The 26,354-nt window shown below is 38.8% G+C and overlaps 1 protein-coding gene across 1 annotated transcript in view; it reads left to right on the top strand.

Moving 5' to 3' along the window:
- The first annotated feature begins 5,606 nt into the window (after positions 1–5,606).
- Positions 5,607–26,354, top strand: part of LOC139710375 (epidermal growth factor receptor kinase substrate 8-like) — a 77,188-nt gene continuing 56,440 nt past the window's right edge. The window contains exon 1 of the mRNA XM_071622290.1: positions 5,607–5,865. The gene's annotated coding sequence lies outside the window, so the exon portion shown is untranslated. The remainder of the gene's footprint in view (positions 5,866–26,354) is intronic.

Below are 26,354 nucleotides of genomic sequence, written 5' to 3'. Positions count from 1 at the left end.
TTTTTGACAGTACCCAAAAGTACGTTGCCATGGTAACGGCATATTATGGGCAAAAATAGGTACAAATCTTGCGTCGCGAACTCCTCCCACAGTTTTTGATCAATTTTTATGAAATTAGGTACAGATGTTCATCTGAATATGTTAATGTGCAAGACACATATTTCCGCAGTGGCAAAAAGTGCGTTGCCATGGTAACGGCATGTTATTGGTAAAATATAGGGCAAAATGCTTCATGGCAAAACTGCTTCATCAGTGTTCTTCCAATTCTCATGGAATTCATATTGGATGTTTGTCTTAGGATATAGGTTAGCATGACACATTTCTTGACAGTGACAAAAAGTATGTTGCCATGGTAACAGCTCACATATTATGAGCCAAAATGATGGAAAATTTTGTGTTGCAAACTACTTCCTCAGTTTTTGCCCAATTTCCATGAAACTTGGTACAGATGTGTGCCTTTGGTTGTAGATGTGCAAGACGCATTTTTCGACAGTACCCGAAAGTATGTTGCCATGGTAACGGCATATTAATGGCAGAAGATCAAGGAAAGATCTTGTGGATTTAACTACTTCCTCAGTTTTTTGACCAAAACTTATGAAATGTTGTTTTGACCAAAGCTTATGAAATGTTGTTTGGCGGGGGTATAACCAGTCGCTGTAGCGACATTTCTAGTTTTTTTTTGCCAAGAAGGTCAAAGGTCAAAAGGTCAAAGATCAAGTGAAAGTGCTGAACTTACTTCTTTCTCCATATCTCGGAAGTGGCTCAAGTTATCTTTAAACTTAGTACATATGTATGTATGTTCTGCCTGACATTGATTCTCTTATGAATCAAAGGCCAGATGAAAATGATAACAATTAACTGTTCAATACAGAAATTGCACTTTTTCTCCATACCTTGACAATTACTCAAGTGCGTAAACTTATGAAAGGGTCAAAGTCGAAGTTAAAGTTCTTAAATCCCCGAATACATGCTCTCCTATTCATCCAGTTAAACATAGGTCAAGGAAGGTGAACATTCGATACATTTGTGACAAACATGTCATTTTAATATTTTGCCAATTTTGTGAAAATGTAATCACACATTGTCCACATGTACTGTAGACCTATTAGGAGAATCATGCATTATGGCGGAGGCATACCAGTCGCCATAGCGACATTTCTAGTTTTCAGCCTGAGTTCATATTTCAACAGAGTTTCAAAAAGAATACACTTACCTGCTGACGACACAATATTAAAAACATGATTTCTTTGATACCATTTTATGTTGATCTGAGTGAAATAGGGGACTCTCTGTATAGCAATGCTTGCAAATTGTTCAGAACTCGGACTGTTTTTCCCTGGATGCTCTGCTCTCCAAGCTTTCATAATTACACTGTATTTGACCTTGCTATTTAATACTACTGTGGGTTATTCACCAATCTACCGGTACACATACCTGCTTTCTTACTTCTCCAATCAGCACAAACGCCCAGAACTAACCATTACTGAACAAGGATAATGCTAAATCCTTTTAATTCCTGTTGCATCAACTTTAGCCTTCACATGATTTGTTTAAGGATATAGTGTGTATGTCTGAATGGGTTGTGAAGTGTGCAATGAAGATGTGAGGGATTGACTTGATGCTTGTGAAACAGCTTTGATAGTTGCAGTTGATACCTTGGATGTGTTACTGTTAAGTGCAAGAGAATCACTAGATGCAGGTGGTATTGCAGTGACCACTGAGGCAATTCCCCTTATGAGCCAATTTTTTTCCCATTGTTGTGCTTGAACAATATACTCTTTGCAAATAAATGCTTGTATCAGTTTGGACCTTTTAGCTTATGTTCACATTACGGGAAGAATGTTTGAATGCAATTTGAGTTGGGTAAGAATTCCAGTTGTACACCCCATCCCCCACCCCCCCCAAAAGTAAATAAATAAATAGATAAACAGATCTACATATCAATTCATGACTCAAAATAACATTTGAAACCATGCATATTGTTCATTATGTCAAAAAAGTTAAAAACATAGGATCTTGCAGTGGCAGATCCCAGAGGGGTGCACAGGGTGCACCGCCCCCTTTAATTTTTCTAAAAATAAAAGAAATTTTTGAAAAATGAAAGGGGGTGCATGCGCCCCCTCCCTCCCTAAAATTGTATTGAAGCCTTTTTTTTTTTTTCCCTTCTTCTTTTTTTGCTTGTCAGGCGATGAAACCCAGAAGTGGGCACGAGAAACAGAAAAAAATGCATGGGAGCCTTTTTTTTTCCTTGTCAGCTGATTAAACCCGGAAGTGGCACCAGAGATATTTTTTGCTCCCCAACCCCTTTACAGAATTCCTTGATCTCCCCCTGTCTTGTGACATGCAAACATATCTGAGGTGCAATTGTATAGTTCTGGGGTGAATTTAACCAGTAGAAGTGCCAAACAAGCACCAATAGTCTAATAGTTTATGCCCCAGTTCCCCATCTCAACTTCAGTCGAGAGGAGATGAATATCAGTCTGCCAAGTGGGCTAATGGAATCTCTCCAGAGGCAGATGCAGCTGCCATTCAGGGTCAACTACCAGAAATATCAGATTTGGTGGCTCAGGCAGTCAGTGCCTATTTCCGTACAACAAAAGCATATAATATGAGGTCCAAATGGGATGATGATTGACCAGAAGTATTTCCCTTATGTAGTTTATTGAAAATCAGCCCGACAAAGTTGAATGCCAGTTATTCAATTCCGGCCACTACTATGATTGGGCAAAAGTGAACCCTTTTTGTCATCCTTTGTCTTTTGACTACAGACAAGACATGATTATAGTAAGTTATGTAACCCAGGCATACAGTCTGATTGGCTTGAAGTAGGTCCTCTTTTATAAACATTCATGTTATTTGTCTTATTGTAGGGATCGAGGAGAGAATATACTGATTTACTGAGCTCAGGTCCTTTCCCCATAACTTTCCCTTTATAAGAATAATGTATAACTTAGTGGTTGCTGATGATTGATTAGGCTCATTTTTACTGTAACTTTGTATCAGTATTCACTCTGGGAAATGTGCCATATAAAAGAGATAGAATTGTGAATCTCCCCCAATGGCGAAGATGAGGAGAAAGCTTGTGTGAAGCTGAGGATATCTCAATATAGGTATACAATGAAAGAACCTTCACAATAAACCCAGCAGGAGAGTTATCAACATTACTTTCAATGTAGCTTACCGGTAATGATGGCGAGCATTTAAGTAACTGTGTAAGTGACAAAGCAAGTGTCACAGGTCTATGCTATATTCCAGAGTCCTATAAGGGTTGAGTTAGGGTTAGGATTATTTGCAATACAAAATAGGTTGGTACCGGTCCATAAGTTCTGGAGTCATAGGGTTTGGGTTAACACAGTACCCCCCCCCCCCAAAAAAAAAAAAGAAAAAAAAAGAAAAAAGAAAAAAAAAAGGTCAATTATACAGGGAATACAAAAGAAACTCTTGAGTCTACCCCATGTTCAAGATGACTATATAAGAGTGAAAATCAAACAAAGAGGATGGTAGAAATATCATGAGTCTCAGACAAGTAGAGTTGTACAATTTTGTATGTTCCATGGTAAATTCATATTGGCAGATTTTACTACATTGCAGAGCAGAGGCTGAGGAACATTTCTTCATGTTAGATTCTTAGACAGGAAGAATGTGAGGATGGATCAGGTCCTTTGGAAAATATGGATGATGTGGTTTTATTTTTCCACTATTTTTTGCCATTTATTTTTACCTGAAAAAGTGAAAAGTGAAAGCCCTGTTCCTAATATGCACTATGCCTAATAAGATGAGATAGTCTGTGGTTGATGAAGTGCAAACTATCCTTACCTCTTTAGTATAGGCACAGTAGTATTGCTAATATAGAGGATGTAATTTTCATATATATGAAGAGTTTGTTTGCAAAAACTGATAAGTCCATTATTTGCCAAATGGAGATATGTGTTATTAAAGGTCAAGAAAAATAAACAGAATAATAAGAAACTTTTTGTTTCTTTTGACCGTAACTTCAAAAAATGTACCTTTATATATAGTGACCAATATATCATTTAAAGGGTATTATTTTGTACTTGACAGAGACCGTACTTCAAAATCTTTAAAAATGGACTTATCGGTTTTTGCAAACAAACTCTTTATATATTTTGAGGGCAAATTAGTAAAGAATTTTGAACTGGTCAGAGGAAAGCTTCTACACATTGACTTGCAAGCCCAAGGCGATGACCACCACTGTTCTGTGCAAGCATCTGATATTTTTGTTATCCTTTGCCATATCAACTGAAATATCTAGCATTCTGTTTTTACTTTGACATTATTATTATGAAGTAAACTGGGACATAGAGTGAAGTTTCTCTCAGGTTGCAGTAACTGAAACCATTGGTGAAGTAACTAAGATGACTGCGGGCAAAAAGCAGTCCTATGAAGTTAAAAAAACAGTGCCCTCATTAGGCATTTCAAAAAGTGGTGTCATGGATAGCTGATGTACCGGGTAAGTTATGATTTGCTTACTTTTTCTCTTCCATTTTAATTAATGTCACTATGTTCACATTTCTTGACAAACAAACAAAAATGATAATTACAGGGGGCGTGTAACATTTTTAAGGGCGGGGCCATTGGTACTTTTCATCCTTCTCCCCACAGCTAGCGGCCCGCCCCTGAAGTGACCCGATTCCACAAGTGGTTGTACGAAAATCTTCGTTTGCTGCCCTCTCTTGTTCAATATTTCACTATGTCATGGCGAGAGGTCTGTGTCGTACACATCAGGCGCAAGGCGGCGCTTTCTGATGGTGCTCTAGGTGCACGGCGCTCGCCGCCCGCCCACCTGTACCTCATCTCAGTGCCCGTGTGGGCACTGAACATCATGTATAGTTCCACATCTTTACTAGATATCAGAAATATCGTTCATAACCAGATGAGTTTTAGGGCAGATCAGTTTCTGTCTTGTATCATTTACTTTTACCACTGCAGAATTAGATTATTTTACTGTTGTCTTGAGTTTACTACCCTTGCTCCAGCTGCTGCGGGAGTGATAATAACAGTGTCTCGTGGCGCAACTTTATGGCGCCTATGTCGCCCTGTTCGTCGCAGCTCCCGCATGTTCAGACAGATGTAGATCATGTAAATGTAGTTGCAAACACGAAACGTTCCTGATGGCATTCAGTAAATTCTAAGATCGTTATAATATGCCTATCAAACCCATGGTGTCACAATGATTGCGGCTTCATCGATCCTCATGAATTTTGCATGACAATTAAACTGGCTATAATACCATTCATTATATGGCTTCATTTACATCCAGAAATACCCCCCTCCTGGAGACAACTAACATAGTTCCAATTCTTGATGCAACCTAAATGTACAATTGATTTCTCTTTTCGTTTTTGCATTGTAAATTAATGTATATTAATTGTCATCAGACTTTAATGGTAAATTATATTTTTGTCTTTGTATAGGAGAGCAATAGAATATATTTGCAAGTATCGCCGGAGGGAGGGAAATGAGTTGTTAAAATAGCGTACACAATTGACTGGCATAAAGCAAACACGGTTTCACGATCACACACACGCCCAGTTCGGGTCTGCGAGACGTACACACACACAGTGAGAGGGGTGAATGTGCATAGCATGCATAGTACGATCGGAAAACGCATGTACGCACGATCAAGAGAGGTACAAGGTGGGTAGTTATAGCTCGTAAGAGTATGTAATTAATAGATTGCAGGTGTTACTTTGTATACAAAGCGAGAGATCCAAGATTACGACGTTTCGCAAGGCATTTCTGGCAGCGAGTTCATCGTTACAAATTCTGTCACGTGTGGATCCCGAACTTACTCAGAAATTGAAGATATCATTCTGGGGACCGTTTGATGAGACCTCAAGCTTGGTAAGAGTTTACTTTGATTTCGGTGGTTTTATCGTAGCTGAATGCAGACACACGGTTGTTGCGGTAACCACGTACGCACATACGTAGTAGGGTGTCTGATCGCGCACCGAGTTGTGTCGCCCTAAATCTCTCCCCATAGGTTTTGCGTGGCGCTGCGTGTATTATGAATGGCGAGCGCGCGCATCAAAAAGTGGTCACGGTTTTCCACTAAAAAATCACCTTTCCAGCAATTTCTTAGGTTGATCCCAATCAACAATCTCGACAAGTTAGGTATCATCTGAAAGGGCAGAGTTTGCTCCATTCTACCCTCAGTCAGCATTTCAAAATTCGAAGTATTTCTGGGGAAAATCGGCAAAAGAAACATAAACTTAGCTGTTATTCCGAGACGGATTCGTTATTTGCAATGCTGACTGAGTGTTAAGAGGTTTCGGCTATCCGGAATCCATTGGTACGGTTAATTTTTTGCTAGCTCCACGGGATCATATTATAAAAGTGTGCTGAAAGTACCCATATCACTTACTCCCTAGCTCAGCGAACGGAGGAGGCGTGGCTTGCATATTCATCACTTCAGCGCGACAACGCGTAAAGCGGACTGATGCATATGCATTTTGCGCGAAACGAGCCACAATGACGCTTCCGGCGCGAAGATTAGGCCCGCACGTGCTTCGCGTAATGCATACAGAGCCGGCCCGCCCGATACGTGTGAAGTACTTGACATGCATAACAAAGTACACGTAACACTCAAAAGCGTAAGGTAACGGAGGTTAAATAGTCGCGAAATAATTTCTTAAAACATTGAAAAATGAAAGAAAATAATAAATTCATTAATTATTAAAGCATTTCACATCATTCTGAATACTTGCTCATTCCTCATGACTGCACTTAGCTGATCCACAATAAACTAGCTTGCCAAGAATTACGTTTTCAAAGTCTTGTTTTCTCAAGTCTTCGTTTCCGCCTGGGATCCCGTATTTTTTTTTTTAATCAAATGTCAAATTTTGATATTTGTCAAAATAATATTTCTACAAAGTAGATAATCTCATGCATATCTTGTATTTGTCATTTTGTTCTCCCTTATCGGCATACGCGTGACTTCGCGCACACAAGGGTTGTTTTTTTTTTTGTTTTATGCAATTTTTGAAAGCATTTATAATACGATAATGCGAACGTTTTTCAACCGCAACTAATGACTAATTGAAAGAAAAAAAATCAGGGTATTTGTTTTGATTAACGTTTGTAATCTGTGTAATCTTATTCCTTCAAGAGAGAATCTGTCCACAATTGATTCTTGCGCAAATGTGTCGCTCAATTTCATGAACAGCTCAATGCAGACAAATTTCCGTTGCATTTGCTTCGGAAACCTGATAAAATAGGTTAAAAAAAAAACTTACCTCTCCACTTCTGTTACATCGAAGTCAAGTTTCACGGTTCCAAACGATGGTTACTATCTGTTCGAAATATACATTTTACTGCTTCCAGCGGAAGAATGACTGTCGCATATTCTAGAAAGTCGGAGGCATCACGTTTTCATGACACACGTGGACGGAGTTGCGATATCACGTAGCACTGATCAAACATAAACAAATAATGACCAAACACAATAAATCCCCACAAACACACACACACACACACACACACACACACACAAACTCACGCCAACTGAGAAATACGCATATTAAAAGGAACGATTATTCTCCGTTTAGATCCGTTCATAATCATCTGCTTCGAACACGTCGCGACGTGAAACAAGAGACAACAAATCAACCTAAAGACGCAATAATTATTTCTTTCACAACTATCTGTTCCGTTTTTTTTCTTTTGCTTTTATTCTGATTAATTTCAAGTCATAATCATATTTGATATTCTCATTTTAAACACTCGTTTGTCCGGCGATAAGGTAGTCGATAACAGCGTTCCGTTTCCGTAAATGTTGACTCCAAATCTCACAAATTATACCCAAGAGCAAACGAAAATCGAACGTCATACTCGATCAGCAACAATGCGATGATGGACATATTACTGTTCTCACATTATTTCTTTCCACAAATTTATCACTGTACAATATTTTGCAACAAGAGTACACCAATTAATGTGTGTGATAGGGCCTATACGAGGATGTGAACATTTCATTATCTGTTTCTCGTCAAAATTATGAAGAATTGATCGTTTTGCCTGTATTTCTAAGTTTTATAAATCTCAACGAGTGACATACAAATACAGGGATGAGATAACAAGGAAGCCTAAACATTTTGAATTTTACATCCATTCAACATTTAATACGGAGACAAATTCATAGCGTGAAACTTCACAGCATGGATGTAATTAGTTGAGTGCTTGAAGCAAATGCAAATTCACAAATATATACATGTATAAGCTTAGTTACATGACTGGCTGATTATTCACGTGTATTTCACTAAACATGCATATTGAAACACTCGTTAAAAATGTTGATCTTGGAATAAATAAGAAAAAATGTCCGTTTTATAAAAAGGTCTGCGTGTTCCGTTCTGCAGAGATGTGATGAAAACCAAGAGCCTGGAACCTTGATGAAATCAAAAGCATATCTGGAAGAAAAAACAAGACAATGAAGGAGTGAGGAAAGCTACAAATAGGCGATGAAGTTTGGATGAAAAAAGATGGAAAAACAAAACAAGACAAAAATATCTTGTAATGACATGTATGAAAAAGCATTACGAGAGCAGTACAGTTTTCACGGGAAAAATAATAGACCACTAGAATCAATAAAATATACTTTTAAACAGAAAGAGAAAAATGTAGAGAAGTGTTTAAAATGACAAAAAAAAAAAAAAAAAAAAAAAGCTGCGCAAAGTTCGTGCTTGCGCTTCCAAATTTCAATGCGATAATAGCTAAAATTTTTAGTCGCGGTACTCGCACTGTACAGGTACACGTGTGCGCGTAACGTACACTGAGCAATGTAGAAGCCGGCCACGTGTATGAAAGTGGAATCAAAACGCATATCGGTAAGGTAGACACCGCCGACTCTGAATTCTTGATTTTACAATTTAGGTCAAACTATACTTCAATATCGATCATACTCACTTTACACACCCTTTCCGATCTGATCAGCGCTGATTTCAGGCTCTTCGTAAGTGTTTAATGCCGGCAGTATGCGTTCGACTGGGCGCGATCTGCAGGCCAATCCGTAGGCGGCCCCGGCCCCGGTGATGCAGGCCAGGCCGATGGATGGTTACATGGCGAGATAGCTCATACAGCTTCCGTGTTTATGTCGAGTATACAGTACACACTGCAGAGCGTAACGTGCGCCGTACGTTAGAGTGGGCGGGACGTAACGAGTGCGTATCCAAGCCGGGAATCGCTATGGAAGGTTGCGTATTAATGGCCTCTGTGCGCTCATCAATTGATCGCACGCGAGCCGGGCTGTGCGGGCAAATCTTACGTGCTCGCACTCGCGCTGTGAACCACTTTTTTCACGCGATTCTGGCCAAAATAGTCTAATCTGGCATCAACTTTCGAAGCTTATATCTCGTGATTAAAACATCTATAAGCCTTGATATTTGGCACATTTCGTATTTAGACATATCTCTTTTCAAATATGTAAGCAAAATCTCGGAAAGACATCTCAAAGCAATATTGTAAATTACCTTCAGACACCCTATACGTAGCTGGGCTGGGAGAGAGGGGAGAGTGCAGGCCGACAGACGCCCCACTCGCACCGTCAGTGTCCGCTTGTCTCCACGAAATGGTGCGTGCACTTGTTGCGTGTTGGCTAGGCTAGGCTAAGATTTTGGAGGAATGGTTCAAACTGTCCACCTCGAATACTAGTAAGTAACCATTATACTGTAGGCATTCTCTCGACTTATCCTGTCTAAACCATACGAGGTCAAGGGGAACATTAATTTTGCATAACTAGACTAGTCTAGTCTATTTGAGCTGCTTTGAAACACAGCCATTTTTTCATCAATTTCATTTCTCCGGGCACTAGAATTTATTTTGATCAAGAAAAACTGGGCAATAATTCAAATTTAACCTGGAATGGACAATCCCTGCAGCAGCTCATAGAAAGCTAAACCAGGGATGCCAAGTTCAAAAAAATTTTATGAGTGAGATATTCATGACTCGGCATCTCGACATGCGATTATGCACGCGAGCAAGGGTGTGGGAGGGGTTTTTCCCCCTGTGGCCCGAGTCCCACGGTAGGGAGCTTTTTCAATTTCATCAGCTAGGTGCATACTTAAGTGACTATTTTTTACTTATTGTGAAAGACAAAAGGGAAATATACCTTCATTTGCAACTATTACTTTAATCTTTTGAGCTATACTCATTATTATCTAGGCCCAAGTTGCAGACTTGGCCCGATGCGTGAGAAAAATGGGTGCCATGCGTGATAGCGTGAGATGGATCGTGAGATGGCCCCTAAATGCTTGAGTCTCACGCAGAATACGTGAGACTTGGTAGCTCTGCTAAACTGGGATGGACTGTGCAGTGGTGACACTGGCCAAGGGCAACGGTGCTTTGAAGTGCTTTCAATATTTATTATAAAATGGCTAATGCGTGCAAGTAAAAAGCAAGCTGTCAGGCTTACAGCATGCAACATTTGGACCCTACCATCGGATGATTCGGATGATTGGTAGGGCAGCCTTCTGGAAGGTATTAATAGTAGGTACAGTGACAGCATTATATCAGTTCGGGAAACCCACTCACAAGGGGGGCCCCTCCTTATAAGTAACCCGTCCCCCTTATAAGTAACCCCGTCCCCCTTGTAAGTAACCCCCGGGGCACCCCTTATAAGGAGTCTCCACGCTTTTTTGCAATGCAACGCGAAAATGAAAGGACTGCGGCAATTCGCTTGATTATGTCCATAAAGGTTCACAAGTTTCCTAGTTACTCACGAAATTTGAGCAAAATCGGTTTGAGGCATCATATCTAAAATCATGGATTTAAATGCGATGTCAAACGACCCATGCGAATGCTGAAATGCGAGCGATTACTGGCGTGAGTGTCGCCAGGCGCGGCGGCGCGGCAATGCTTGAGTGCAGACGTGGCGACTGAGTACGTACTCAGTCGCCACGTCTGCACTCAAGCATTGCCGCGCCGCCGCGCCTGGCGACACTCACGCCAGTAATCGCTCGCATTTCAGCATTCGCATGGGTCGTTTGACATCGCATTTAAATCCATGATTTTAGATATGATGCCTCAAACCGATTTTGCTCAAATTTCGTGAGTAACTAGGAAACTTGTGAAGCTTTATGGACATAAAAAGGGAATTGCCGCAGTCCTTTCATTTTCGCGTTGCATTGCAAAAAAGCGTGGAGACTCCTTATAAGGGGTGCCCCCAGTGGCGGATCTACAGGGGGGGTTTAGGGGGTTTAAACCCCCCTCTTGGGCTGCCAAGTAAAAAAAAAAATAAGAACATACAAACAAACAACAACTAATTAGTCAATTATTTGAAGACCAAAATCAACAATAAAGGCACTTTTCTTGCGTAATCAATTTTAAGTCAATTTTAAAACTGAATATGCAAAATTGTCGCCCCTAACGGGGCGAAAATTATAATACACTATCAACATACATTATCATATCTTTATACACTAATATTTACTTTATGAGTAAATTTAGTGTATAGATGGTAGCCTCGCGTCCTCGAGTGTGCCCCGTGGAACATACCTTTAGTAAAGCCGACTTTTTTTCTTTTCTTCTATGCTTTCTTGTAATACAAGAATAATTTCTATTGCTCAAACAATGTGATTACGTTTTAGCTTTTAATGAATACATTTCAGACGAATGGCAAAGTGAGAGTGGCTCGCTCGCTCTGTCCATACTTATAATAGAATGGATAGTTTGCATAATTTATGATCATAGTCCTTCGCGGGGATTTTTTTTACTGTGTTTAGTTCCCTAGGAATTTGATTTAAATGCTCTAGAAACGCGACTTTTATACTCTGTTTTTACAAAAAATCCCTATGCGTGGGACATGGGAAGAGGTATATCCCCCTCCCACACCCTCCTCCGCTCTGTCGCTTCGCTCTCGCCGCGGATCTCACACCGTCTCATGAAATAATGTTATACCCCCGTATAATCATAGTCATTTGCAAATGATACTATCCACTTTTTAATTTCCTAGAAATTTGCTTTTAAATGCTCTATAAACGCGACTTTTGTACTCCCCCTCCCCCCGCTCGGTCGCTTCGCTCCCTCGCCGAGGATCTCAACCATCACGTCAATGTGCCCATCCCCGTCGAAATTTTGCCCCCCCCCCCAAACCAGACATGTTCCACCGTGCTTGGGGCGCGGGTGGGGCTGCACCAACCCCCCCCCTCCCCCCCCCCCAAAAGAAAAAAATATATATATATATATATATACATTGTATATATGTTTGGCAAAAAGAGAGAGAGAGAGAAAATAGAGCATGCAAAGTAATTAATATGCTTAAAATTGCAAGCTGGCAATCCTAAAAATTGAAAATCTCCCTACTGTGGGAGGGGGATACCCCCCTCCCACACCCCCCCCCCCCCCCCCACTCGCTTTGCTCTCACTCACTTTGCAATACCCAGCTCAACCCTTAAACCCCCTCCTTGGAAAAAAGCTAGATCCGCCCCTGGCCCCGGGGGTTACTTATAAGGGGGACCGGGTTACTTATAAGGGGGACGAGTTACTTATAAGGAGGGGCCCCCCTTGTGAGTGGGTTTCCCGAACTGATATGGTTGGTGATTTCAGACCCATCGCACACAGTCCGTGGGTAGAAGAAATATTTGTAGGGGTCAATTGTGAATACATATATTCAGGAATACTTGGCCCTATCATGGGTTCGTGGTCGTGCCTTCCTAGAATAAGAGATGGAGGGTGCTGGGCGGCAGTGAGATGTTGACAAGATTCTATTGAACTGTGTGTACATATAATGAATTTACAGAAATGAAAAGACAAGCACAAAGGTGCTGTTGATTCTCATTGAATTGTGGAATATGGCTAGAAGTGACACCCTATTATAATGATTGCATCCATGGTCTTCTTCTATATCACATAAATGTGTCTGGTACAGTGGGCCTCTGGCATAATATCTTACCTTGTGCTTGTCAAGTGCCAAGTGTACAGTGGGCAGCTCAAATTCCTCTACAATTTTCTATGTGCAGCTTGACTTTACAGTTATGATCACATTTTGAATTCATCTTATTCATAATGTTTGTTACGTTGCAGACCTAACCCTAGGGCGCTGTAACTAGTATGCTGCGTGTTCGGGTCGGTGCGGTTACCTCAGACCCATTATGTGATAACTATCATCTTGATCAATGTAGCCACCAATTGGTTTTATTGATATTGACACACACAATAAAACTTACAGAAAACAAAGATTTGATGCATCGTCTGCACACTGTAGATTCTCTACATCACGGTTATCGCGCTGCATACATGTGCTGTTGCAAGCTACGCAAGGCGCTGTGTAGTTTCAATCATGCACTATACATGCACTATTACCCTAGCGCATGGTGACATTTTTGCATGTTCTTAAATTTTCAGTTGAACTGTGATTCACGAAATTTGTGAATATTAAAACCCCATGAAAAGAATGTCACACTGGCATTGAGATCAGGGGGTCCTATTCTGCCACTACACAATTTATGCCTTGGTTTATGATGTATTCACATGTAGCTAAACAATGCCATTGCCAAGGCTACTACAGTTTTTTTTTTTAATGCCATATATTTTGTGAGTATAATGTTTTGTGAATAGGGACTTGTAAGACAAGTTTGTAAGTGATCAACTTCACAGCAACAAAATGAGAAATAGGTTATTTCTTTTTCAGGAGAAAATTTGATGATTTCCTGCCCTGGAGATATTGTGCATTTTTTATGTTGCAAGAGATGATATTTTTGGCAAGTTGTCAATTTTGTGTACGTGCAAATTGACTCACCAAACTCACGAAAATTAAAATACCCTGCATTGTACAACATAAACTGTATCTCCAACATAAACTGTATCCCCAACATACACCCCCCCCCCCCCAAAAAAAAAAAAAAAAAAAAAAAGATTGTGGCAGAATTCCTTAAATGTGTCATTTGCTGCAATGAAAAAAAATGTATATAAAATATATATTGAATGAGGTCTGTTGATGCCCTGCACAAATCTATTTATGTAAGCAGCCATTAAGCAGGTAATAATTTTCCTGGTATTGCATTGCAATTTGCTATGCATTTTTACACCACTGCTACATAGACTAACTTAAATGTAGCAGTTTTCCTCTATAGAATTGTGCAGGATGCCATTTGAAATATTGTTCATCAGCTGAAATTGCTAGTCGAATTTGAGTTGGAAAATTATTCCCTGATTTAATATTTTCATATGATTTGCATTTCTATTTCACACCTTCAGTAATTAGGAGACTAGAGTAAGAGTTAGTTATAACTTTGTTTTGTAAGCAATTCATTTTTATATATGATTTCTAGTCAACATTTAAGTACCCTCCCATTTTGCATAATGTGTCTCTAAAGTTATCAACATGGACCATGGGTATACTTTGTACATGGATGTGTGTTGTGGGAAATTGGAATGTAATGAGGTTGGTGAGGTTGGTTCATGGGGTAACAACATTATTATTGGGGTTGTGGTACTGCTTCTCCTAGTGGGGTGATTGAGCAAGTACCCCTTTTAAATAACAAACAACCCCTGCTGAATGTGCAGATAAAAGTCAGTCTGAAAAAAAGGAGTAAAATTTTCTTGGCACAATAATTAAAATTTGATCAAAATTGGACAAAAATAAGGAAGATCTGACAATTTGAAGTTTTGCTAATTTTCAGGAAACATGTCTTGAACATTCAATATGAATATTTGTATATTATGCATATCATGTCATCCCTTAACTTTGAACATATTTTGTAAATTTATGAATTTTTAAGTTTCCAGTTTTTCATTCAAATGAAATTACACACATTCTCAAATCTTGATATCTAAGTGATCATTACTGAAGATATTCAACCTGGAACAACACCAGGTGTTTTATTTTCATAACAGAAACATTTAGTTTTGTCCCTTTTTTGTACACGATCAATGAAAAATTGAGTGATGACATCATCAGCTCACTCATTGTATTCATATATCAACTGGAACAGAACAGTTAACTGTAAAAATTGACCAAATTCACAAATTCATAACTTCCCTAATTTATGACCGATTTTGATCAAAGTTTCATTATTGTACTCAAAAGATGTAATACTTTCCTCTCAAACTATGTTGTAACTGGACTGGTATTCTTCTATAAAGAAGAAATCCACCCTGGAATTTTGTGAATTTCCTAAGAATTAAAGAAAGATAAAAAAGTTCCAACAGAACAGGGCAAAAATGATCAGGATAAGAAATGAAAGAAAAGTTATGACATTTTGGAGTTTCACAATTTTTCGAAAAACACTTCGTGTCCAGTTGTTATGAATATTCAAATCAGCAAGTTGATAATGTTGTGCCATCACAATGCTTTCTTCATTTCAAGTACAGAAATGACAAAAATCTCATATTTCAGCTGGGTATAAATGTCAGAACTTGCCTTCAAACCACCCAAAATAAACAAGAACACATACTACAGACTGTACATGTAAGTACTGTATATTTTGGTATGGGACTTTGCTTTTACCTGTATCACTTTGGTATGGGATTATGTTTTTACCTTTATTAGCTCTAAATTTCATATGAAACATACATGAAAAATTGTGAGGGCATGACATCATCAACTCACTTACAGCTGTATACATAGGAAGCTGTCAAGAATGCTTTATGAAAAAAAGAGAAATTTCAAAATGTCATAATTATATCTTATTTCTTTTCCAATTTTGGTCAATTTTTTAACTTTCTGTAGGGAATTTTTTCTCTTTCTTTTAAAGGGATTGTATAGTTTTGGGTGAGATCTAATTTCAGGTTTCTAACATTTTTTAATGAGGTAATGAGAAAACCCTTATGGAATGAAAGAGCATGCAATTCCATGAGGAATTCAACATTTATTTGATGAAAATTGGTTTTGAAATGGCTGAGATATCCAAAACAGAGCGATTCTAATAAAGTGTGGGACCCACATTTTATTACGATCGCTTTGTTTTACTTTGTTTTTGGATGTTCCAATCATTCTAAACTGATTTTCATCAAATAAACTTTGAATTCCTCTTAAAATGGCATGCCTACTCTGTACTATTTCATACATGTAAGTGTTTTCTTGGTATCTCGCAAAATGTTAAAAGCCCGATTCTCATCTCCACCAATACTGTACCATCCCTTCAAAGTTTGTTTATTTTTGGGTAGATATCCTCTCCAAGATTAGTTTACCCATGGATATTAATGGACTTAATATACGGTGTAGAGATTATAACATGGTATGCATGTGACATCTGTGCATCTATTGACATGCCAAACATGCCCTTTTTAAAGCAAAGGTGGAGACTCAAAGAAAAACACAGAAATTCAAGGAAAGTGTTTGAATTTCTTACCTCAAATTAGAAAATACTCTGAGCTAGGACAGACAAAATGGCTTGATAATAAATACCCCTCTGACATTAAGTTTGTTTGAGATATTGAGAAGTTTTGCTATAAAGAGGATTGTTTAGCCATACTGTGGATACTTTACGTGATTGATATTTAAGGGTTTGAATGTCAGTGTGAAAGGCTTTTCTTGATGAAGTATTCCTAGTGTTGAACTTGAAAAATACTTTACCTTGATTTGATACAGGAGCACAGAATGTGCAAATGACATTGATTATAAAAATACATTTGTTTGTCTATGTCGTGATTTTAAAGGTATGAGTAGTGAATAAGGAAAACGACAGAAAAGAAAAACACTACTGAAAGTAAAGTGTTTCATGTTCTTTAGGAAAATACATTAGTTATTGCTTCCCTTTAAAGCTTGATGTTTATCAATGGCAGACAATGTTATACTTATGGGTGTGTTTCCTTACAGTTTGAAGATATCATGCTCTGCACATGAAATCTCTCTGTGCCTTAATAGATGCTAATCACTAACATGCTTGATAGTAGTGTACTCTGCAGCCTCTCCTTTGTTTACAATCCCTGTGTACATGTATCATCAGTCTCCTTTCAGTTTTGGGATGTTGACGCCTCCTTGAATAAATATCATGATTTGCCTATCCTGCCAGATACCAAACTTGGGAGACACATTTGCAGTGTACCCTTTTATCACAAAGATCTGATTGGGCACGTCATGTGCTATTGTGTGTAATACAACTGTACATTGTCAGGTATGTTTTCACAATTGTGACTCTATGAGCTTTTCTGTTATGTCAGATGTCCATATGGTATTGCTTAATTTGTAAAGCCCACAAATTGACTCTCCCAGGCTTTATAACTGAACAAATCCAAACAGCTTCAATCAAGTTTTTAGTTTCCCTTTTCTGTTTCTGAGTTCATTGGTATTGTCTGTATGTGATATGCTGCAAGACTCATGAATTTGTATTGCAAATGATTCATAATTTTCAATATCTTGCTATGATTTTTTGTTTTCCAGTAAACAAGACACTTTTTGTAAACTGCCATAACAAGTCAAGCTCACTGTAGCTGAGAAGCTGTCTTAATTTGATTAGAACCCAGTGGTTGCAAATATACAATTGGTTAAAGCAGCATTTTGAATGTGAACACCATAGCAGACAATGTTACATCATTCCTCAGGTATGACATTCCTTTAGGTCATAGCCATGATATCATAATGTAAAAATCAAACACACACAAACAAATATTCCCTTGGTACGTAGATTTTTATGTGTATCATAACATACTAATAGGACAAAAACTGTTCTGATAGAGAATACTTGTTCTATTGCCTTCCTCTGGTAGAGAGTGTGTTATGGTTTGCCTGACTGATTAATTAACCAATAAACATTCACTTGTAACAGTAGTCAGGGAGAGAAGCGTTGGTCTACATTAGAAATGAAGACAGGGTAATGGATAGATACATAGAACTGACTCACTGTGAGTTTCTGAGTGTGTGTAATAGACAGTTCCAGTCGTTCAAGGGCATGGGAATCTTTTGTGCGCACAACAAAGGCAAGCCAAGGCTATATGTGTGTGAGAAAATAGATGTTTTCCTTCTGTGTTTGGATCACGACACAATTTTATTTTTTCTTTACATTTCCTTGTTTGTCTTGTTTTACTCCATGGGAGTAAAGAACAGTTTTTCTTTTATGTTTCTTCTGGATTGATCCAAGAAACAGTATTCCAGCCATCATACATGATAGTCACATCTCTGTATGAATGTGTTGACCCATTCCCTACAGGAACCTAGTGGCCTGTGTAGTATTAAAGTCTATGGCAATTTCAGAATTTAGTTTGGAACAGGTTAACTAAAACAGAAGTTTACTTTGTGTGTTTACTCAAAACAATTGTGAATGATATGTTGACTTTAATTACAATGAAGTAATTCTGACCTTCTTACTATCATACATTGTAAGTACATATGACAGGGGTATCTTGGAAATGTTACAATGATATAATTTTGACCTTCTTACTGTCATAAGTACATTTGTATATAGACAGGGATATCTTGGAAATGTTAATTTATCTATGAATTCTAATTTCTAGGCCGTGGTCTTGAAGTACGTATAGGTGTGGTACAATGTAAGAAACAGACCTAAGATTCTAGGTCTTTCCAATTTTATGAAACTCTGCATTCTGTGTGAATCACAAAGTCTATTCTTGTACGGACAGAACTAACGAAAGGGGGATTGTTTGTCACCCATGTGAAGATAAATCATAATTATGTTGTGATGGATGTTTTTAACATCTATCATCCATGGCTAATGTATCAGTGAAGGAAAGTGTATTAAGAAGGGATGTTGATAGTGAGGAGATATCACCATGCACAGTGCTTCAAAGGGATTCTCCTGTCTCAAGACCACTCTGACTCCCATATTCACTTCACTGTGTCTAGGACCAGGCCTCTAAGAGCCTCTAACAATTGAAGTCCTAGATCCTTCATTGTGTCTGTGGTCTCACCGAGTCATGAGTGGTGGAGCGGAAGGCATTTTCACTCAGGTAACAAAAGAATGAAGTGATGAAAGCAGGGATAATCAGTTCAATGAGTACCAGTTGCAAGCAGTTTCCCCTTTCTAACTGATCATGCCAGCTAACTGTAGTTTACACCATCCAGACAGTTCTTAGATGGTTGAACCATTTTTAAGAAGTTGTGTGTTTCAGCTTCGATGAAAAAAAAAAGAAATCCTGCAACTTCTCATGTCACACTTTAACACATTGAGGACGAGCTCATTTTGCTATTTGACACATATTTCCCACAGACACCTGCCCGAGTATACTCAGGACTAGTCTTCAAGGGGTTAAAACAAAGAACCAGAGAGTACAATTTTATGGCTTCAAGAAGTGAAGCTGACTGAATATCACCAATACAAAACTGACACACTCACACATAAAACTCAAGACATATCTGGGTGCCAATTTTTTTTTTAATCTCCTCTGAAGATCAGATGATGTAGATTGAGGTTTGTTCAAATCAGACAGCATCTATACATATGTCAATACAACAAGAGCAACACCACAAATCAATGTAAAAAATCAACTCAATCCTTCATCCTTCTCCACTGCTATAATACCAACCCCTCTAGAGAGGCCCCCAATCCAGACCCTGGAGTCGTCCTAGCATAAGGGAGGATTTATAGGACTAGAAATGCACCACAAAAGAAGCAGAAGAGGCAGGAGTGTGTTTAAATTTGCTGTGATTACAATGGGCACCTTTTTAAAGTTGCGCTCTTTCTGAAGACTTGCAAATGTTTGGGTTGATCCAGTACTTCAATGCCTTTTGTCAGATTTAGACAGAGAACAATTGTAGTCTTGTGCAGAGACATAGTATTAGTAAATGAAAAGTATGTCTGTCAGTGTGTAAGGAAGAATCATTCAGCGTTTCTTGTCTTTTGAATTATATCCTCAGGAGGGTTCCATATAGAGATTGAGAGAGTAGATCAATAGATAGCTTTTTCCTGTAAGGCAGTGCTGCACACTGGCACTCGTACAATGGTCCCTGACCAGTAAAAATCACTGTTGGACCAGTAACTTGTTCAGGAATGGACCAGAAAAAAAAAAAACAAAAAAACTTGATATGTACTGGTCCAACAGACAGGTTGGACCAGTTTGGGGAAAAAATGGGTTAGTGTGCAGCCATGTGTAAGGTGAAGTATAGGCAATTCTTTCTTTACTGCCATTGATTACCTAGCTTTTATTGCATGTCTTACTGTAAATGTAAAGATGTAAATTACACTGAAATCTGTTAGGTTGGTTCCAAGCAATGCAAGATATGAAAATAGGGATGGATATTGCACTTTGAACTTTAGTGTGTTGGATAGACTTTCTGTCTTTCAGACAGCTCTTTTGGCACTGAGAATGTGAAGGAGCATAATTTTGCAGAGATTTTCTAACCTGCATTGTCACTGAAATACAGGTTGTTATCACAGCCCTAGTCTCTTATTTGTTTAAAAATGATTAAAACAAGATGGTATCGCTTCTCATTCCTAACTTCCTCTTTAGGTTATCTTCTAGTTAATAAAGAGTAAAAGGGTGGAAGTTAACCTGTTGAGGACAAGTCAGAGTATACTCGGGCAAGTGCTTATGGGAAATGTGTGTTGTATAAAAATCAGTCTGTCCTCATCTGGGAGCATCAGAAGCATAGTGAACACATACAGGTATCTTTGAGCTCTGAGGATAAATCTACCATCAGACGTCTTCTGCACAAATCACAATGGCTTGCCGAGTTAACTGCTACCGTTAACCAATCTATGTTGACCAGCTCCTCACTTTAAGATCAAAATCTCAGTCTCCTATGCACTCCTGTGGTATTAAGTGAAGCCACGATGCTGTTAAGAGTACACATTGTACATGTCAGATACAGCCGAAAGATGAGATGCAGCTATGCATTCATTGATGTCTTGTCGTTATTTCTCCTGCACTTCACTTTTCAACTTCTGCTGTGACTTTTACTAATATTCCGTTATCCTGACAGCCCCTGTTTCATCTCATTTTACCTCTTCCTCTTCCTTCCATGAATCATTTATGTTGGAATGGTACATCAAAGACTGAATGAAAACTGGATTCCTACCAAAAGAAGTCATCGACATCGTAGTTGGTGGTATTCAAGGAGAAATGTCCTAATATTACGTGCCTTGTATGGACAGTGCATTTGAATGTGTACATGGAGAATGTGTTCTTGTTACATTATTATTATTACCACAGTACTGCAATTTAGGTGTTGTGTTGTTATGGTTATTTTTTTTTTGTCAGAAGACCATGCACAGTGATCGGGCTGAAAAGTGTAATTTTGGACACAATACTGCTGCCTCTTTTTTTCCCCCATGAGACACATACAACCGCATGCATAGCAGCCTGTGTACAAGCCAACGTGTCCTTAGTAAGCTGTGAATTTTTCATGGAGTCCTTCTCTTCTTACATAACATACTTCTAGTGTCAGGTTTCTTCATTGTCCAGAAGTGTCTGTGGCAATAGAACAAACGTTTCATCTCTATCTCCTCTATAGTAGAAGAAGCTGTAGATGAATGGGAAATCTTGAAACATGGCATGTGAGAAACCTAGTGTAAGTCAGCATACATTGTGTAGTGATTAATAGTGTGTCAGGTAGGAGACACTGACTGATGGCAGGGATGTAGGCAGGAGACAGAGTCTTCCGGTACAGGTCAATTCAGTCTGCAGGTGGGGCAGGATGAGGGAGAGTCATGGTAAAAGACCAACTCCCGCTTTGTATCGTAGCAGATGGGTTTAGAGATCAGCTATTGTGAATGTCTAGTATAGTCTTGTATATATTATATCAAGGTATTGAGTTATCAAGGTAGCAATGTGCTTATTTAGGGATGTTGATAGCAGAAGTGTGACTCAGCATATAGCTCCAGGGGATTTCTTCAGTAGCTACATGTAGCTTTGACTCTGTGGAATAGTAGTGACAGTTTAATATTTTGAAGAAAAAAGAAAAGACTTCTTACTTGGGCCTATGACTGCTGTCAAGAGATCATAGCAATGCTTCTTTCTGTGTGAGTTATGCACAAACAATTGGAAGGAGCAGAATTCCTGTAGAATTTGACAAAATCAGTCTTTTCCATCCCGCTCCAGATAATATGGTAGATATTCTTAGCTGGGATCCATACAGATTGTTAATGATTCAGACAGTTTGGAATGACTTAATAAGAAATTTGGTATCTTCTTTTTGCTATCTGGCACATGTGTTGCATGGTGACTTCTTTCCCTACTATGTGTAAGTATGGGTTCATTCATGCCTTTGTGATGAATAACACACACTTATCCATGTTCTGAATGGGCTTCTATACCTTGTCACCATCCTGTAGAGTAGGCTTCTTGGTTGACTGTAAATGAGAGTTAAAAACAACATCTGCCAATCAATAGCCGTCTGGGACACAAAAGGGTCGTCACACTGCCCTCTTCGGGAAGGCGTTTCCTGGCCAGGGGTCCAAGTGTGCAAGCTGCCATTGATTCAGAGCTCATTGATTATTGCCGAAGGGGAAATCTTACCAGGTAACCCACGCGGAGCATTCAGAAACAAACGGAGAGGGGCGATAGGGCGGCAAATCAATTGTTGATTCTTGTGTGAAGAGATGCGCAACATGTATTCTGTAAATAGTGTGGGCTAATTGTGGCCCTGTCAAATATTTATTAGAACAGCAATGGAGCTCAGATTGGGAGGAATGTTGGGCGTGGATGTTGCATATCATGCAGCATTCAAAGGAAATTATTCAAAAAGGATTAGACTTAAGAGCACATGAAATCCTGATCTTTGACTTTAGAATGAAGTCATGCCACATGAGTATGTAAACATGCATACAAACAATATAACTTGTATTTAAGTCAAGATATTTCAAGTGCCAACTTTTGTTATTTGTCAGTAAAATTCTGTTTTTCCTTAAGAATTGGCCATCCAAATTTTCACTTAAGTCTTAAAGGGATCGTATAGTTTTGGTGGAGACTTAACATGAGGTATTTATCATTTTTTGGTGAGATAGTGAGAAACCTCTTATGAAATATGAAAGAGCATGTAATTCCATGAGGATTTCAATGTTTATTTGATGAAAATTGATTTTGAAATGGCTGAGATATCCAAAACAGAGTGATCCTAATAAAATGTGGGACCCACATTTTATTACGATCATTTTGTTTTACTTTGTATTTTTTTTATGTTTCAGCTATTTCAAACCCGATTTTCATCAAATAATCTTTGTATTTATCTTAAAATGGTATGCTCTGTATTATTTCATAGGTGTTTTCTTGGTATCTCGCAAAAAGTTAATGCCCGATTTTCATCTCCACCAATACTGTACCACCCCTTTTAAGTTTTTTGTTTTTTTTAATACAGTTGTGTACAGGATCCATGTTAATTATCCAAAAATATTTGTTAATAATCCTTCATTTCTTTAACAGAAAAAAATTTGACACTTAACTTGGATTTTTATTGGGGTTTAAGAATTAATTTACCTTTCTGAGGGAGTACAGTGATTAAGGGGATAGGGTTAAGGAGAGGCATTGCCGTACACAAATTTTTTTCCCGCGGGTTTGGGGTAGAACTAGTATATTTTGTCTGGGGGGCTGGCAAGCAAGGGGGCTTAGTAAGTGAGGGGGCAAGGAGTTGGTATCCGCATCCCTCACAAGGGAACTTTTGCATAGTTGTAGAGTTAAAATTAAACAACTCAATGCAAGCTTTGGGTTTAATATTGGAAATCTTCAATGAAACTGACATGTCCATCTTGTATGCGATTAGGAGCTTTTGCAGTTTTGGAATTGAAATAGAATTATCTAGTATATATTGTCAATTGTCAATGAAAAAAGTAGAAAATAAGTTGTTCATCTAAATTTTTCTAAAAACTAACAAAAGCAATTTGTCATTATTACTGTTATTATTTATTCAGCATTTGCAAGACAATACAGGTGTACAAGTGAATGATCAAACAACAGACAAACAAACAAACCAAGTGTAATACATGGGCACAAGATGTCAGGCTTTCCCTGATGCACTTCCCTAAGTTGCTGGGTTGGAAAAAGCAGTCAAGGTCACTATGGCCCTTGGGTCTCTCCAACCAACTATAATAAAGGAAGCACATTTGTGGCATGATTTTCTCATTCACTAATCGGATTATTTGAAAATCTAATCCTAAATGCAACAACTGGGCAGAAGGAGGGTGTGGAAATTAGATATCCCCTCATGACTAAATGTTCATGACAATACTTTGAGCTATTTTCAAAATATGGGGAAAAATTATGACATTGTAATATTTTCACTTGACCTTTGACCTCATGGCACAGAATCATTGCGCAGTAACGGATCTTCAACTGTAGCGTGCTTAAGTTTATGCATTGAATAATGTCCAAGGCATGGATAAAAAAACTTTGAGTTCAGCATAAAATAGAATTTTTAGCATTTTAACCTGACATTTGACCTTGGACCTTGGAACCATGACCCCAAAATTAGGGAGCTTTAGATTTTCGCGACGGGACGTTCAGAGGAAAAAAAAAAACATGTTCTGAGCATGTGCAAAATCGCTTACCAGATGCGATCTATTTATAGCTTGCGTTGTCTTGAGTTTTCACTACGTGTTTTGTGCTGTTTTTACATCCGCTCAATTCACGACATAGAGAGCTACTTCATGCACCGATCATATGGGGGCACCATTTTATTTTTTATACGTTGCGTCTCAGCGTAATCTAAAGCTACTTTTCAACATGACGCAGGGAAGAGGAGAACGTCCAGCTCAAACATCGTCTCAAACGTCCGTGCAGCAAATCTAAAGCCCCCTATTCCGTAAGAGAATCTTCTTCTGGTAGTACATTTATGCACTAAGTTTCAAGCAAATGTCTCCAGGGCCCTGTTGTATGAAGAGATAAAATTGATTATATACTGTAAACGTCAATATTTTCGCGCGATTAATTTTTCGCGCTGAGCGGCTCGAAAACGTATTCGCGGGTTCTTAAATTCGCGCTCCGCAGCAGGTTACTTTACTGTAGTACACATTCACTGCTTTCATCCAAAGCCTCTGCTACATAGCTTGCTATGCCAGCGTACGACAAGCGACGTAGCGAGCGGCTCGACTGCGAGTACAAGCACTCAAATACGTAGTACAGCTGTGACTCTAGTACTGTAGTCACGGGGGACTGTAGCATCGATGCGTGCGGTGCACACATGCATGCTACAGTACACAGCAATCTAGGGTATCGTCTCTTCGCACAGTACTAGTAGCGTAAACATGCCTGTAGATATACGTAGCAGTATCATCGATGAAGCGCACACAATTCATCCCGTTCAAAATGTGCGTAGAAAATTGTGAAGATATATTCGCGCGTTTTTGAATTCGCGCTAGCCGAGCGTAGCGCGAAATCCGCGAAAATTAATGTACCGCGAAAATTTCCACGTTTACAGTACTTGATTTCACCTGTAAGTCTATGGCAGCCTGTGTGGTAAGGACATTTAAAATTGATTTTATCTCTTGATAAAACAGGGCCCTGGTGTTGTATAGATGTGGGTGAAGAGTGAACCATGAGATTTGGATGATGGATAGGAATAAGCAAGGTGGTGATATTAGTTGAAACAATAATGTTCACTTGAAGTGATTTTAAGATCATAAAAAATAAAAATACTTTCAGTTGTTGCTGACATAGATAACTGACAAAGTAGATACATTTGTATGTTGTATGTGTGCATGTGTTTGAGAGTGTTAACTCCCGACACCTTTAGGCTGCGTTCACATAGAAGTATACTATTCGGGTATTCGGGCTCGTTTTTCGAGGGCACACGAATAGCTTGAATCGAACGATAGGATTTCCTCACACTGGTTCACATAGGAGGGAACTATTCGAAAGTACCGAATAGCTGCGAAAAGTATAGCAAAGTGGGAATCGAGCTTGTTCGATTTTCTTGCAGCGTATACCGTCTCTCGTTTATGAAATAATGACACTTTTGGTCTGGATTTGCCCGTTAGCAAAAATAAGCATGTAGACTGACATTCTGATGTAGTTTAGAAATTGTTAATAAGATTTGCTGGGATGTAGGAGGAAGAAATCCTCACTGCATGGGATGGTGAGTTGACGGTGCGGGTGATGGTGCACTCGGTGCCCGAATAGTAAATACCGAATACTGAATACCAAATACCTCTATGTGAACGCAGCCTTATGTGATATATTTTGGGATACTGTTTTTCAAAGAAGTCACAAGGAAATACCAAGCATGTAAACACTATGTGCAGTGTATCATGGGTTTCTAGCTTGGCAACATTCCAGACTGAATACCGAATACCGAATACCGAATACCGAATACTTCTATGTGAATGCAGCCTTATGTGATATATTTTGGGATACTGTTTTTCAAAGAAGTCACAAGGAAATACCAAGCATGTAAACACTATGTACAGTGTATCATGGGTTTCTAGCTTGGCAACATTCCAGACTGAATACCGAATACCGAATACCGAATACCGAATACCGAATACTTCTATGTGAATGCAGCCTTATTTGAT

This window comes from Diadema antillarum, unplaced genomic scaffold (genome assembly GCF_040938485.1).
Source record: "Diadema antillarum isolate AM-2024a unplaced genomic scaffold, OU_Dant_1.0 seq00001526_RagTag, whole genome shotgun sequence".
Lineage (NCBI taxonomy): Eukaryota > Metazoa > Echinodermata > Echinoidea > Diadematoida > Diadematidae > Diadema > Diadema antillarum.
This window is presented reverse-complemented; position numbering and strand designations above follow the sequence as displayed.